Genomic DNA, 17,233 nt, shown 5'->3' with positions numbered 1-17,233 from the left:
TTGCAAACTTCAAACGTGCTGCAATATTCTTTTTGGACAGCAATGGCTTCCTCCATGGTGTCCTCCCATGTACTCCATTCTTGTTTAATGTTTTCCTTATTGTAGATGTGTCAACAAAAATGTTAGCCTGTGCCAGAGATTTCTGTAGGTCTTTAGCTGACACTCTGGGATTCTTCTTTACCTCATGCAGCATTCTGCGCTGTGCTTTTGCAGTCATTTTTACAGGACGACTACGCCTAGGGAGAGTAGCAACAGTGCTTAACTTTCTCCATTTGTAGACAGTCTGTCTTACCGTGGACACATGAACATCAAGGCTTTTGGAGATACTTTTGTAACCCTTTCCAGCTTCATGCAAGTCAACAATTCTTGATGGTAGGTCTTCTGAGAGCTCTTTTCTGCGAGGCATGGTTCACATCAGACAGTGCTTCTTGAAACCAGTAAACCCAAAACAGGTGTGTGTTTTTTAAGGGCAGGACAGCTGTCAGCAACACATCCAATATCATCACACTGATTGTCAACGTTGGCTCACTCCTGGCTCCAATTAGCTCTGGGAGAAGTCATTAAGCTAGGGCCTCACATACTTTTTCCTCCCTGCACTGTGAATGTTTACATGTTATGTGCAATTAAACCATGGCAACATCTAATGTTTGTGTAGTATTATGTTCAGCAGACTGTGTTCTTCTTTTGATGTGACTTAGATGATGTTCAGAGCACATTTTATGGCCAATTCATGCAAAACTCCACGTAATCCCAAGGGGTTCACATACTTTTTCTTGCAACTGTAATTAACAAGCATAGCCAGGACTTGGTGTTTCTTTCTCCTACATTAAGGCCTTATTCTCATGTATGCATTGTGCAACGTGTGGTAAAACACGTGAGTTGTCATAATGCACCTGCTCTATATGTGGTTCTTTGTGGTAACATCCATTGTGAATTGAGAACAAAACACAACACACCACACCACAATAATCCACATATCATGCACCGTGGTGCACTACAATGTTAAAATGGGGTTATGTACATTTTTTTACCTATTGCAATGTGTTAGTAGCCCAGTGCACTAGGATACATTGCGGATGATTTACTAAAACTAGAGAGTGCAACTGTGCATGGTAACCAATCAACTTCTAACTTCAGCTTGTTCAATTAACCATTGGCAATAAAACTTGGAAGCTGATTTTCTATGCAGAGCTGCACCAGATTTTGCACTCTTCAGTTTTAGTAAATCAACCTCATTGTATGAATAGGATCAAATTCTTTACACTTCAAATAAGATATTTTGTTAGCTTCCTTCTTAGTTGGAAAATGTCAAAATGCAACAGGCACAAAGAGTTCCTGTAGCACAGTTTAAATATTTATTGTCTGTCTGTCTATCTATCTATCTACATATATAGATACAGTGATGGGTGTTTGATAGATATTTAGATAGAGAGATTGATAAATGTAAGGGGCTGAGCCAGAATTCCCCCAAACCTGTAACCTTGGAATAAAACACTTTTTTTATGGGGAAATCTCCTCCCTTTCTTCCTATCTCTGCCCTCCTATTTGGTGATGAATGATACTGAGCATGGCATACAATGCATAGGAGTTGATTTACTAAAGGCAAATAGGCTGTTCACTTATTATTTATTACAGGTACTTATATAGCTCTGTCAATTTATGCAGCACTTTACATGAATATTGTACATTCACAACAGCCCCTACCCCTCAAGGGGCGTACTATCTAAGTTCCCTAACTCACATTCATACATGAACATACTAGGGCCAATTTAGACAGGATCCAATTAACCTACCAGCATGTCTTTGGAGTGTGGGAGGAAACCAGGGTAACTGGAGGAAACCCACGCAGGCACAGGGAGAATGTGCAAACTCCAGGCAGGTGGTGCCGTAGTTGGGATTCGATGACTCTAGTACTGCTAAGTGGCAGTGCTAACCATTTTGTCCACTGTGCTGTTCACTTTGAAAGGAAAGTTGCACTTTGCAAGGGGATTTTCCCTAGAGCTTAATGAATCAGATGAAACTCTGTTGACTGCCATTATCCAATCAAGCACAATGTTATCTGTTATCTTTGCACCTGATTGGGTATTCTTTGCAAAGGGAAAACACTGTATTCACAAAGCTTTACAGCAAATCCATTTGTTAGACTTCCCTTTCAAAGTGAACAGCCTATTTGCCTTCTAGTAATTCAACCGAATAGGGAGTTCACTTAGGATGGTGGCTGACAGAGAGTACACACAACTGTATGTGCCAAAAAGTGTACTTGTATGTGCCATCCAGAGAAATCTGCGTGTAAAATGTGAAAGTCATCCCAAAAAAATTACTTTCTGTAACTTACATCAATACCTCAAATATGCACTCACCCAAAATGCTCAGTGATTTTCTTTTATGGAAGAGAATTCTACCTTTACAAAATGAGAGTGATATGAACATAACTAATACTGTATTAAATAACCAATTTTTCAGTTAAAGATTTAATAGTTACACCTAGTGAAAGTTTTAACAAGCTGCTATAAGATTTTACTTTGCTTCTCATAATTCTCATTTTACCAGTAACAGTTTAACTCTGCAGCACAATGCAAGAAGAAGGAACAAACTATACCAACTTCCTCTCACTAGAGACCTCTGTGAATACCAGGCCTAGCAAGGCTCAAAATGTAACATGAAACACACTGCTTTTATGTATACTTTATAATGTTTTCAGCTAGGAAGCTGGAAAACAAATCCAATGGAATATTAATGTAAAAAGCTTCAAAGCAAGACTCTTTGCAAAGAGCTTAAGGGATGTTACTCCGTGTTCAAGGGCTAAACCTTTAAACTCATTTTGTTCAGTCTAATGTATGTTATATACTTCAACGTGTTTACATTTTATCTGCATCTATACAAACAGATGTGGGTTGTGTGGGTTCATATATGTGTACATCTATAGCCTAGCATATCTGTATAGTTAAAAATGACCAAAGCAATGGATTATAATTTTTTCCTTTCAGGGATTCCTCATTTCGATAATTGATTTGAAGTATATGTAAACTGTAATCTTGTAAAACAACCCATACAGTTTAAAATAGAAATGAAAGGTAAAACATTTGTGTATACACATAAAAAAACATTATATATACAGTGAAGGAAATAAGTATTTGATCCCCTTGTGATTTTGAATGTTTGCCCACTCACAAAGAAATGATCAGTCTAAAAATCGAATGGTAGGTGTATTGTAACACTGAGAGACAGAATAGCAACAAAAAATTCAAAAGAAATGCATGTCTAACACATTATTCACTGATTTGCATGTTCATGAGGGAAATAAGTATTTGATCCCCTATCATTCAGCAGGATTTCTGGGCATTGAAAATGGGTTGTGGATGTGTGTTTCAGCATGACAATGACCCAAAACACATGGCCAAGGCAACAAAGGAGTGGCTCAAGAAGAAGCACATTAAGGTCCTGGAGTGGCCTAGTCAGTCTCCAGACCTCAATCCGATTGAAAATCTGTGGATGGAGCTGAAAGTTCGAGCTGCCAAATGTCAGCCACCAAACCTTAATGACTTGGGGAGGATCTGCCAAGAGGACTGGGCCAAAATCCCTCCTGAGATGTGTGCAAACCTGGTGGCCAACTACAAGAAACGTCTGACCTCTGTGATTTGCCACCAAGTACTAAGCCATGTTTTGTGAAGGGGATCAAAAACTTATTTCCCTCATGAACATGCAAATCAGTGCATAATTTGTTAGACATGCATTTCTTTTGAATGTTTTGTTGCTATTCTGTCTCTCAGTGTTACAATACACCTACCATTTGATTTTTAGACTGACCATTTCTTTGTGAGTGGGCAAACATTCAAAAGCAGCAGGAGATTAAATACTTATTTCCTTCACTGTACCTATTTCCCCTTTTTGTGATTACATACGCTCTGTTCTCAGTTGCATAAGGGTCCTTAGAGAGCTTGGAAAGAGACACACCAGCAAACTGATCTTACCAGTAAATGAATATGCAGGGAGGGTGTGTCAGCACAAGCCTGATCATTGGAGGAGACCACCCGGAGTTCCCAGCACAGCTTGAAAACTGAGCATGCTGTGCTCTCCTGCCTGGTGTGGTCAGTTTTTAATAGGAAAGTAGTGGGACTGGCAGAACACCAGGGATTTCTCACAAAGGGAGCAATACAAAGAGAACAAGATACTTTTTCATGGTACAACAGGAACATATCAAAACTATGAAATCTTGGGTTGACATATTCTTTAAAAAAAAATTACCATTTGTTTTATCACATTTTCTTTTACGTTTGGCTCTAGAGTCATAAACTGTCTTTACTATTATTCTAGTATTTTAACATACAATGGAAAAGTATTTACAATCTCACAAAGAAGAAGTTCTATCCTTAAAGAGGAACTCCAGCTGTAGATAAAACGTACACTTGCAGTGCACACCAGCAGAAGAGAAACTATAGCTATATAAGGTTTCCACAACCAGTTCAGGTAGCTATTGCTGCATTCCCTGCTTTGGGTTGTTTTATCATGGCCAAGCAAAGGTTTCAAGTTGAAAGATGTTTCAGTTCTGTGGGCTATTTGTGTTTCATCTCTATACAGTTCTTCTACAGAAGTCAACTCAGCTGGCAAGGCCCTCATAAATGTAAGCATTATTTCTGGTCAATGAAGAAAGGACACAGTGAATAGGAATAGGTCAGGCCCCAGCTTTGCACAAGAATCTTATGAATTTAGAATTTACACCTATGATATGTCAATCAATCTTCTAACTCCAGAAACAAAATTATTATATATTGCAGTTTATTAGCCCTTAGTTGCAGTGACTGCATTCGTTTTCTTTGTTCAGTTCTTTTTCCAATTAATTTCACTTGGTTATCCTGCCAGTAAAACACTACCTGTTGCAGTGAGACAACTCTTACTCAATGTCATATTTAATATTGGGGAGCAGTGTTATAACCTATAAGATGGGAAGTACAGTATGTTAGGACTACAGAACAGCTTCCCCTCCCCCCACCAATATAACATAGAGAGGATGTGTTCCCCTCTATGTTAAGTAGATGAGGTGGGGGGAAGTCGTTCTGTAGTCCTAATATACTTTCTGTCTTAGGGTTATAACGTAGCAGTAGCAAAGAACACAGGTTGTTAATAGCTCACTAAATTTCCGGTAGAATCACTGGATATGTTTTATGTCATTTAGAAAAAGAGACAACTAGGCAGGGCTTATACCATTCCATTAAAACAGACAGTGTATTGTCAACCCACAACAGGACATTAGCAACAAAATACATTTCTACCAGGATAAGAAAGGATTTTTCTCTACTTGCAGGTTCCAGATATCAAACATGGGAGAACATGTATTAGAGTGGTATATTAAATATGTTTTTTTTTAAATTTTATTATGGCAGTAAAATACACTTTAGGGCCAGTAGGGCCTGTTTGATGAGGCATACATGAATAATGATGCTCTCAACCAGAGCAGTAGAGAAGACATAAATGTCTTTTTTAAATCAGAAAAAAGGTTTATTGTGGAAAAAAGATCACAAATTACATCTCAGCAATTATGCATATTCCAATAAAGGCACTGTTTACAAGCTAAGGACAATTTTGCAGATACAAACAGTTCAATAATTGCAATATCCTGTCACATGAGCAAGGAATTATAAAATGGTTGTAATTGGAATACAAAATAGTCCAATAGAGGAAGAATCAGTCTAATCCTTAAATTGTGCAAACAAGAAAAAGCTTAAGCACAGAATAAAAATGAGAGAGAAAAGGAAAAATATACCAAACAAAATATGGAAAAATAGAGCATCCTCAAATAGAGCATACATAAGGAGGCACAAAATCCTTAATAATATGCTAGCCTTGAAGAAGCCTGTCCATTACCAGCGATGTGATGCTAGGTCGAGAACATATTTACGGGAAACATTTCTATGGTGATATGTTCATTTTTCTTGTATAAGCATAAGCATATTATTTACCTGTATCACTCATTGGAATGTGAGGGATAATCCAAAAGTAGGCAATTAGTTTGTGGGCAATGTATAGCAAACATATAACTGCTATATGTGCATATGGGCTGAGAGATTCCTCCTCCAGTGCAACCAAAAAACAGACAATGGAGTCTCATGAAACATATGAACATGTGAAATAGTATCTATAATATCCTTCCAATAACAGAAAAGCTTGGGGCATCTCCAAACCATGTGGACACAGTAGGCTAGGCCTGTGTCCCCATCAAAATAACTGGACCGGAGTTCTATAATGCCCTATGCAGCAGAAATAGATGGGCTAGTTTTTGAGATTCCGTAACTGAGACTAATGGTGCAGAGGTCAAACAGAACTCCCAGACATCCCAATCAATATTACCTAAATCCTTCTCCCAACCTCTCCTGCAAGACAGCTCAAAAGTATTCTGAAGTGAATTGAGTAGGATTGAATAAGGCTGTGAAATCATGCCCTTTTTTATCCTTCTCCATCAGAGAATTTGCTGTAAAGGGGGGGGGGGGGGGGGTGCTCAGTTAGTAGTAACCTGGAGAATCAGGATTGTGAGTGATGTGCATGTCTCAGCTTTAGATATCTAAAAAACTGACCCATGGGAAGGTCAAACTCTTCTTGTAATTTTAAAAGGATTTAAACACAGCTCCATTATGTAATTGAGACATATACCTAATCCCCATCTTTGCCTATTTCTGGAAACCTTGCAGTTTTAACAGCTCTTTATAACTGGAATTATGCTAGATTGGAGTAGAAGGTAAAAATCCATGTATCCCTTGAGAGGTTTTAACATAATTCCACAATGTTTTTAATAAAGTGATTGTCGAGTTGGCGGATTCTAGTTCGGTAAAATGTGCTTCTAGATGCGTATGAGCTAAACAGCTAGAATCCCAACAGAAGAGCCTGGATGGAATCTAATGGGTCAGTATGTCCTTACCCCTCCAACTGCTGCAATTGAGAGATGATATAATATAACCTAGAATGAGGGACAGCTAAACCCCCCTGTTTCTTTCCAAGTTGCAAAGCAGATAAGCTAATCCTGGCCATTTTTTTTTACGCCGTATCAAGTCTCTAAACTGGGAATCTATTCAAAGGAACCACTTGCGAGGTTTCCAGATTGGGGAGTTTTGAAATATATACAACAATTGGGGGGCCCACACCGTTATAGGATTAACCCACCCAACCACTGATAATGGGAGTTTGAACCAAGCCGCGCATTTCTTACTGAATTTATGCAGCAGTGGGAGAAATTTTAAAGCTATATATTGATGAGGATCAGAGGTAACTTGAATGCTTAAGTAGTGAAAAGAGGATACTATCTGCACTGATCTAGCACACTCAGGCAGGAAGGAAGACAAGGGGTCCAACGGCATGAGGACTGATTTGTCTCAATTGATGGAGAAGCCATATAGGGTACCAAAATCATCAATAAGAGGTATAAATACATGCAGCCAGGAGCTCCAAAGCAAGGGCAAACAGCAGGGGTGAGAATGGGCACCCCTGCCCTGTGCTTCTGTGTAAAACAAAAGATTCAGAATGTTCCCCATTCACCTGGATCCTAGCAGTAGGAGCCACATAGAAAGCACAAACCCACTTAATAAAGGTACTGCTCAGGCCAAAGCGATCCAAGGCCTCCCAGAGATAGGGCCTTTCAACACTGTCAAAGGCTGTGGCAGTGTCTAAGGAATAAATTGTCCTATTCCCAGGGTTGTCAATAGGTAATTGCATATTCAGAAATAGACTTCTAAAGTTCTGAGCAATAGAGCAAGAAGGGATTAACCCAAACTAGCCCCTATGAATCAATTTATCACTACTTTTGCTAATCTAGTAGCCAATACCCTAGACAAAATGTTAACATCAGATGTTAGGAGTGGGATAAGCTGGTATGAATCAGGCAATAAAGCATCCTTCCCAGGTTTCAGTAGTAAGACAATAATCACTTAATTCATGGATGTGACCAGAGTCCCTTTATTATAAACATTTAACAGAACAGGTAGCAAGTGTTCAGCATATTGCCTGTAGACCTCGGAGAGTAGACCATGTGCCCCAGGAGATTTCTCACCGGGGGAATGTTGCAAAGCCAAGAGGAGTTCTTCCTCAGTTAAAGGAGTATTGAGCTTATGCACAGCCGACAAGCAGAGCAATGAATAGACATCTAGGAAACCACTAATGTCCACCTTAGTCATCTTTACCTTAATTGAATACAAATCTATGTGAAAAGTGTGAAACACTTGAAGGATATTTGAGATAGAGTAGTGTATAGAACCCTGAGTATCCTTTACTGCAGGAACATACTGTAGGACAAGGTCTGTTGAATACGTATCAACATTGCTAACATATGCCTTGTAGTTTCACCCTCCTCAAAGTGCTCCTATTATAAAAAGAAGCATTTATTCTCTTGCAATTGAAATTCCAATTGTTTAGACATGGATTGAACTGCAAAGCAGGTTCTTTTAGTATAATCTGAGGGATTTGCAACATACACCTCATCTGCCTTCCGAGTCTCCTTGATAACAAATGTTTCCCAGTCTTTAGTCTCTATTTTGATATGGGAGATAAGTTTAATAAATTGTCCCTGTAAGAATGCTTTAGCTGCATCCCATACAATGCCTAGTTCTGCAGTGCCTAAATTTAGGAGGAAAAAGGTAAGTATTGGTTCTATGATCAGATCCAGAAAAAGATAGCCAAAAGGGATCCAACATGTCTAAGGGATGATGAAATAGACACCTCCACCCAAAATGTATAATGGTCTGAAATATGTCTAACTTTGTTTTGGGAGAAGTTTAGAAATGGAAGAAGCGAATCATTGCCCAATCCCAAATCAATCCTAGATAATCCCCCATAGGTGGCAGAATAGCCGGAAAACATTTTAATTCCTGGGTGACGTATCATCCACACATCTATTAGTCCAAGTTCTGTCAAAAGATAAGCAAAAGGGGTAGGTCCTCCAATTGAGGAGGTACATTGGGGGGGGGGGGGGTAATTTGTCCCATTCAGGGTCTAAGTAATTATTGAAATCACCAGATGCCAACAATAGTGTGCCAGGGTAACAGGCCATAAAGCCTGCTAGTGTTTTGAGTATTTCGACTGAGAAAGGTGGAGGAATGTATACCTCTGCAAATATGCATGTCATACAAGAGATTGTACATAAAAGAAAGATATAGCGGCCATCTGGATCAATGGTCAATAAATTACATGAGAATTGAGTTAGTTGACGTATAAGAATGTTTACAGCCCATGAGTAAGAGGAATGGGTAGAGTAGTACTAGTAACTAAACATACGGGAGGAGAAGCTAGGTGGCGGATTGGATGGTAAATGAGTCTCCTGAAGACAAATAACAGCAGCATTCAACTGTTTAACAGTCCTGAGAACCGCCAAGCATTTCACTGGATTGTTAAGACCGCTAACATTCCAAGACAATACTTTTGTAGTGCCAGTCATTGATAAAACAGAAGGAGATGAATACGGCAGATAGTCATAGAGGCAGTCCACAAAGTCCCAAAGAGCTGGCATAGGAGCAGTGTTGTGAATGATTCAGAGGACTTCCATCACAGAGAAGACCAAGACAGGGCAACATCTGCAGCAGAGAAATCAAATTTCTTTGTAACATAACACTGAAGACTTGAGATGCTATCGTAAAAAGGAGGATCCAAAAAACAGTAAAAGGAAGAGAATATACTGTAAGTAGGACCAATGTGGTCTCCAAACTTGTAAACACTGTACCAAAGAGTCCACATAGGACTTCCATGGGGGAAACAGTGGAAATATCATAAAGTTTCACAGCAGCAGGTTATTTGTAGCTGTGAGGTAATAAAAGTGAAAGGACCTTTCAACATTTGTATCATTATTATTATTATTATTATACAGTATTTATATTGCGCCAACAGTTTGCTCAAAACATTACAATATAAGGGGAGACAATACAGCAACAATACAGTTCAATACACGAGAGTTAGGAGGGCCCTGCTCTTTGGAGCTTGCAATCTAAGAGGAAGGGGCTGGTGGTACAAAAGGTAATAACTGTGGAGGATGGTATCGTAAATTCAATATTTTGAATTTCATTTGTTGGACACTGGGAAGCCAGTGGAGGGATTGGCAGATATGGAATGGTTAGTAAGGTGGTTGAGTCTGGCAGCAGCATTCATGATAGACTGAAGAGGGGATAGCCTGCGATTAGGTAGGCCAATGAGGAGGGAGTTACAATAGTTAAGGTGAAAGATAACCAGAGAGTGAATAAGTTGCTTAATAGTTTCAGAGCTTAAGAACAGGCATATCTTGGAGATGTTACAGAGGTGAAATCTACAAGATTTGGACAGCAATTGGATTTGGGGATGAAAGGACAGATGGGAGTCTAGGATTACACCTAGTACCCTAGCATGAGAGGAGGGACTGATGGTTGTATTATTGATCTTGATGGAGAAGTCAGGGGAGGGGGTACAGGCTGGAGGGAATAGTATGAGCTCAGTTTTAGAAAGATTTAGTTTGAGGAAAGTGGAGTGACATCCATGCTGTTATGTCCCTTAGTATGATAGTAATGCAGGAGGAGACTGAAGGGGTGAGGTGAGGAGTAGAAAGATAGATTTGTGTGTCATCAGCATAGAGATGGTACTAAAAGCCATGGGAGTTTATCAAGTGACCAAGGAAGGAGGTGTAGATGGAAAAGAGACGGGGTCCAAGGTTAGGGATCCCTACAGAAAAAGGAGGTGGAGAGGAGGAGACAGAGTTATAGTGCTGAAGGAGCACTGTGATAGGTAGGAGGAGAACCAGGAGAGAGCAGAGTCTTGGAGGCTAAGAGAGTGGAGTTTTTTGAGGAGGAGGCAATAGTCAACAGCATCAAAAGCCACAGAGAGGTCAAATAGTAAGAGTACGGAGTAGTGGCCATTGGTTTTAGCAATTAGTACATCATTAGTGAGTTTTAGTAGGGCAGTTTCAGTGGAGTGGAGTGAGAGAAAGCCAGACTGTAAAGGGTCAAGAAGGTTGTTGTCAGTGAGGTAGGAGCTCAGGTGATTGTAGACTAAGAGTTCTAAGAGTTTAGAGGTAAATGGGAGCAGGGAGATGGGTCTTAAGTTGTTCAGGTTGGTAGGGTCCAGCGAGGGTTTTTTAAGTATGGGAGTGATGTGTGTATGCTTTAGAGGGGTGGGGAAGGCACCGTTAGAGAGGGAGAGATTTAATATGTGAGTGAGGGAGCATAGGATAGAAGAGGATGACCGTAGTTGTTGTGAGGGGACAGGATCCAGGGGCAGGTGGTGAGACGGGCTTCTGAGAAAACTTTAGTGACCTCTTCAGTAGCAGCAAGGTCAAAAGAGGAAAGTGTTGAAGGGGGTTTAGTATAAGGTATGTTAAGTGGAATAGATGTCTGTGCAGTGGAAATGCCATTACGAATTGCATCAATCTTGTTTTTGAAATTATTTCTAATCTCGTAAGCAGTAAGTGAGGTACTGGGTGGCAATGGAGGTGGAGAAAGTAGAGAGTTAAAAGTAGAGAAGAGACAGTGCGGACTGGGTGACAAGGTATTTAATAAAAGTGACAAAGTAGACTTGGTTGGCAGCATGGAGGGAGGAATTGTATGTTAAGAAAGCAAATTTATATAGGGTGAATGCTTGGTGAGATTTGGTTTTATGCCACAATCGCTCCAGTACATGGCTATGTCTCTTAAGATTTCTGGTGTTGTCAGTCTGCCATGGGTGTAATGGTCGGAGCCTGATACGTCGTGTAGTTAGAGGAACAAGTGAGTCTAGTATGGATGAAAGTGAACTGTTGTAGTCAGAAGTGGCCAGGCCAGGACAAAGAGATTCTGTCATAGAGGCAGTCAGTTGCAGAGTGGAAAAGAGAAGGGTTTAATTTGTGAAAATTTCTGCGGGTAATTGTTTGCTGATTGGAGGGATAGGTGTTTGAAGACGAGAAGACTGTGAAGGTGATGAGATTGTGATCAGAGAGGGGAAAGGGGGTGTTTGTGAGGTTGTAGGGGGTGCAAAGATGGAATAAAACAAAGTCTAATGTATTCCCATCAGTGAGTGGAGGACTGTGTCCATTGTGTTAAGGCAAAAGATGAGGTTAGGTGGAAGAGTTGGGATGCAGCTGGGTTGTTAACATTAATGGGGATTTTAAAATCTCCAAGAATGATAGCGGGTAATTCAGAGGAGAGAAAGTAGGGTAGCCAGGCAGAGAAGTCAGCAAGAAAGCGGTCCAGGAGGTTGGTAGATCACTGCAATCCTCAGAGAAATAGGAGAAAATAAATGAATGCAGTGAGTCTCGAAAGAAGAGAAGGATAGAGAGGGAGGGTTATGGAGGACGTGAAAGGTGCTCAGTGGGGATAGAAGCAAACCAACTCCACCTCCTTTCCGTCCACTGGGTCTTGGTGAGTGGGTTCAGAGAAGGCCTCCATTGGAAAGTGCTGTGGGAGGAGCACAATCTGATGCTTGAAGCCAGGTTTCTTTAACTGCTAGTAGGTTTAGGGAGTGGGAGACAAAACGTTCATGGACAGAGGTGAGCTTATGACAGACAGAGCAGGCTTTCCAGAGTGCACATGAAAAAGGGATGGTGGTTTTTAGGAGCATAGGGATTGAGATTAAATTGAGTGGATTGTGGCTATTCCTGGAGGAAGGAGGGTGTCTGGTGTTGGGGTGAGATACTGGACGACCAGGGTTTGGGGAGATATCCCCAGAGGTTAGGAGAAGAAGGAGGGTGAGGAAAGTAAGGTGGGTGCAGGATGTATATGAGTGCACATGCCTTCCTGTCCTGGTGTGGAGGTGGAGCAGAGGGGTAAAGAAATGAGATTTTGAGAACAGAGGACAGTAATATGAAAAGGAGGAGTAGAGGGGGCATATTAAAAGGTAGATGGAGTGGGAATCAGACTTTTAGGAGATGTTTTCCAGGGTGTTTGCTTGCAGTCCATCCAGCATGCAGTAGAGTTCTTTGTTGTATCTTCCTGCTGCTTGAGTTATCTTGCTTTAGTTAAACTGCTGTGTTCAACTGCTGCTTCACACTCCAGCAGAAAATGCACTCCTGTCTGTGACTGTGGTCCCCATCTGTGACCTCCCCCATAAGCTGACCTAAATTTATAGGGAAATGATCAAATGAGCAACTCTTCTCCGCCCCAATTAGGAACTGATAAGGATTGCATGAATTTGGGGGGAGGTTGGTCAAAACCAGACCAGCCGCAGACACAGGCCAAAGTCATAAAAGATGATTGATTCTCTGATCAAAGAAAGGCAAAAGGAGGTGAGAATCAATCACCACAAACATACAAAAAGATATAGAATAATTGCAGAAAGTCAATGCGTTGCAGGGAGACAGTTTAAGGTGGAGATGAGACAGTAGCATTTATCTGTATCATTGAAGTTCCGCCTAAGTCCAGAGGTACTGCAGGCCACAGGGGCAATCAAAACAGGAAAGTGGGAGAGCCTGGCGGTCAAATAGCCAGCTGTCATGGAGACATGGCAGACTGAAGTGATTATTCCTCTTTATCCAGCCATTGTGTTGCAGATGAGGACCTGTTGAAGAAATGGACCTGTCCTTTGGCAACCACCCAAAGCCGGGTGGGGAAATGCATACCATATTGCAAATTAAGCCTGACATCAGTGAACTTTACATGTTGTTCCTGTAGTTCAGCAGAAAATTCCGTGAACAAGGGAACGTTTGAGTTATCAATGACTAACATGCCACTCACATTTAACAATAAAGGCTACAGGTGTCTCAACCTCACGTTCAGGTATGCCGATGGTGCGGATGTTATCACACCTCTTTTCCAAATCATCAAGGCGAGCATAGTGTTGGGCATTGAGGTGCACGGTATATTTAAAATCTCTCTGCACTGGTGCCATATTGTCTTCAATAGTACTAACACGCCCTTCCAGGGCTAAGGTTCTCTCCTGTAGCTTTTGCAGGTCCTGCCGGATAAAACTGATTTCAGCATTCACTCCCACAATTTCAGCAGTGAGAGCTGTGATGGAGGACTTGTAAGAGGCAACAATGGAAAGGATGTCTTGGAGGGTAGGCTCCTCTTCCTCCTGTTCACCAGTGGGCTGGGAGGGTATGGCAAAGATTTTTGCCAGAGTACTCACGGTATCCCAGTCAAGCAATGTAGTGGCTGCATCCTCCAGAGGCACAGTGTCATCCGCTACTAATTGAGTTCTGGAGGAGTCCTCTGGTCTTCTGAGAGGATCAGGATAATCCTTAATTGAGGCCCACAAGAAAAATTTCAGAGCTGCCTCCTTATACTTATCCTTAGAGGAACACAGGGGTAGGGTACCATCTTGGCCATGTCAAATGAAGCAGCTAGAAATATACCCCTGTCTTCTAAGCCTTCTAAGCAGGATAAGAAGCAATCAGACCAGGTAAGCAGTGGCCAACAGGATAAATGCATGGATCTTCAGCAGAGAGGATGGAGGAAGCGCCCAGCTACATCTGCTGCTCAGCCATGCCCCACCTATATGTCATTAGTTTTGCAAAGATGGTTCCCAAAATTTGGGAACATCATAGGTTCATCTGCTTCGTCAATGTCAAGAAGTTGAGTGTCAGCTCTGCACAAGAGGCATTGTTTTGGAGGGCAGAGTTATCATGCAGTAGAAGATATACAGTATAGAAGAGTGCGGCAGTTTTCTTCACCTTCTGTGCCTCCACTTCAAGCTCAACTGCTGAAACGAGGAAGGATTGAATAGAGCCATCTTGAATCATATCCTGAGGAAACATGACACATCTGTCAGCAATGCAAATATGGTTTTACTTGACCATGCTATACCATGGTTGGCAAGCCAGTAGTGTCCGCTGTAATCCAGAGAGAGATCATTAGGTTCTCATTCTTACACAGTCAGTCCACACCCTGTAAAAATAACTATACACCTACTGTTGATAGGGAGTTGCAATGTCTTCTGCACACAAATTATATTGTGTGCACTTGTTCAAGACAAGAGGAATAGTCTGGATGAGGCTAGGCCAGGACCTGTGTTGTGAGAGATGTTACACAAAAAGCATAGACACCAGGTAAATATAAGAATATGCATTATCCCAAAAGTAAATGATTTGCATTGTAACAAGTTACATGATGTTTCATTATATTACTATTAAGAAAATGAGCATGAATTACAAGTTAAAAACAAAAATATTTTGTAAGGGGAAACACTGTTTTATAAAACAAAGCCAAGAGCTATGGCCAAGAACCAAGATATAATTTTGTCAAAGAGTAACTGTGCTGCCACAAGAAGCCTGCATAGTGTTGTATACAGTATATTTGTGACTGACTGTGTATCTTGTCAAGTCAGCAAGTTGCAGTATTGTTCATACAGACTGTTATCTAGGAGGTACTCTATGTCTTTTGCATAAGGGCTCATGTACACTGCAGCTGATACACTCACGTTTAGGAGCTGTTCAGCGTTTTTTTTCAGCAGCCCCTGAACTCACCCTAATGTTTTCCTATGTGTCCATGTACACATCGTCGTTTACAGACAGTTGAGTTTTTACAGTCGTTTTTTTTAACGCAGAAAACTTGTGTTCAGCAGTAAATTTTATCAGCGTTTCAAACGCAAAATGCTTGTAAACGCATGTAAATACGGCTAAACGCGGCTAGCCGCATTTATAGACGTTTGCGTTTGAAATGTTTTTTAACTCCTCCATTTCCAGATGCTGTCCAGAGCCTTTTTTCTTCATGAAAAATGCATGCAAAGTGTTTTCTCGGTACCCAAATGGACCTGGCACACAATACTTTGAGGTTCTGCATGAAAAAAAATATGTTAGACACTGCTGCAATAATTTCTGCAAAGAAATGAGCTGGAACACATCCAAACACCACAAAAAAAAGACAGCTAATTTCAACAATACTGCTCTCTCTGCTTCTGCTCTCTCTACTTCTCTCAAAATGTCTGACATAGTTAATTTTTTACTGTTTTTCAATGCTTTCTGGGCATTTTGGAAGGTCTCCTGAGGTTATCTTAAAAAAACGCTTCTAAACGGCAGTATGCAAATGCGGCTAAAGAGACGTTTTTTAATCTATGTTTTCCAGTAGTCAGATTTCATGGTTCAGAAGTGTCCCATTTACATGGGGCATAAGGCTTTTTACAGATAAGATCAATAATGTCACCAGAAAGTAAACAGGTAAGAAGCAAACAATGTTCTCCACTGCTAAGTTTTTTATTTATGCATGTGAAAGGGTTAGGATACATATAATCTTTAACATTTTGTTAATGTTGTTTATATGTATAATTTGTAACTATATTGTTACAGTGGATTGAGACAGCCATTTTTTGATCAAAACATATACAGGTTCTACTTAGTGCTTTTCTAGTGCTAGATTTCAGATAAGGCCACCTAGGCTTTGGCCTAGGGTGCCACAACCCCCAGGACTGGCACTTTGCAACCTCAACCCTTTATTCTTGTAAACCCTTACTTGCCTAAATAAGTATGGGTTCATAGAGAATAATGGCTGCAAGATCACCTCCCCACGTCTACTGACTTACCGTCTTGTCACTGTGGTTGTTGCTGCAATTTTCCTGGTCTTCCCTGCAAGCTTCATCCACCACCAAAGTGCCATGTCAACAGTGTACCCTGTGCTGCTGGGTAAAAGTGTGTTTTTGGGGCAGGTGCCTTCCAGTGGCTGTGAGGTAATGCAAGACAACTTCCTACATTTCCCGAGCTGCTGGGTTCAGGTTCCAGAGGCTGTGATCATAATAGTAAGTCCCTTAAAAGTCCTTAGCAAAACTGTTTTAGTGGCTTTAGTACTGCATACCTCACTTGTTGTGCCTTTAAAGTGCTTCCTTAACTCTTAAAATACCAGGGTTCATCTAACGCAAGCAAAGTTAATAACAAATATGAGTGTTTTGTTTCTTTGTGTCTTTTTTCCTGTTACTGTTGGTTTAAGGCATTAATGCTTCCATGGCAGTGATACTGTACTGCTTTTTTCTCTATAATATATTTCTGTGTGTCATGTTTACACCAGAATGTAGTGTTACCCTGCATTCTAGAGCAGTGTGATATTGTGCAACATGTTTTTATAATGCATGATCCAGCATAACATTGCACAGCAAGAAAAGCACACTGTACTGCTGTGCAGTGGCATGAATGAAATGCTGCTTTGTACTCTGCATATAAAGTTCTGTTTAAAAAAAAGGAGCTGAGTGGTGTGATAAAACACTCGTCACTTGTCTTCCTCCACATTTCTCTGCAGCCCAAAACACTGTTCAGTCAATATAATCTGGTGAGGGTGCATACCTGAGGGGGAGCACTTAATATCACAAAACAAGGATTTTTTTCTAAATTGTTTTTGGA

Source organism: Staurois parvus, unplaced genomic scaffold, assembly GCF_062004578.1.
Source record: "Staurois parvus isolate SC_StPar_1 unplaced genomic scaffold, SC_StPar_1.0 ptg000454l, whole genome shotgun sequence".
NCBI classification, from domain to species: Eukaryota; Metazoa; Chordata; class Amphibia; order Anura; family Ranidae; genus Staurois; species Staurois parvus.
The sequence above is the reverse complement of the archived record's forward strand: the minus strand, read 5'-3'. Positions refer to the sequence as shown.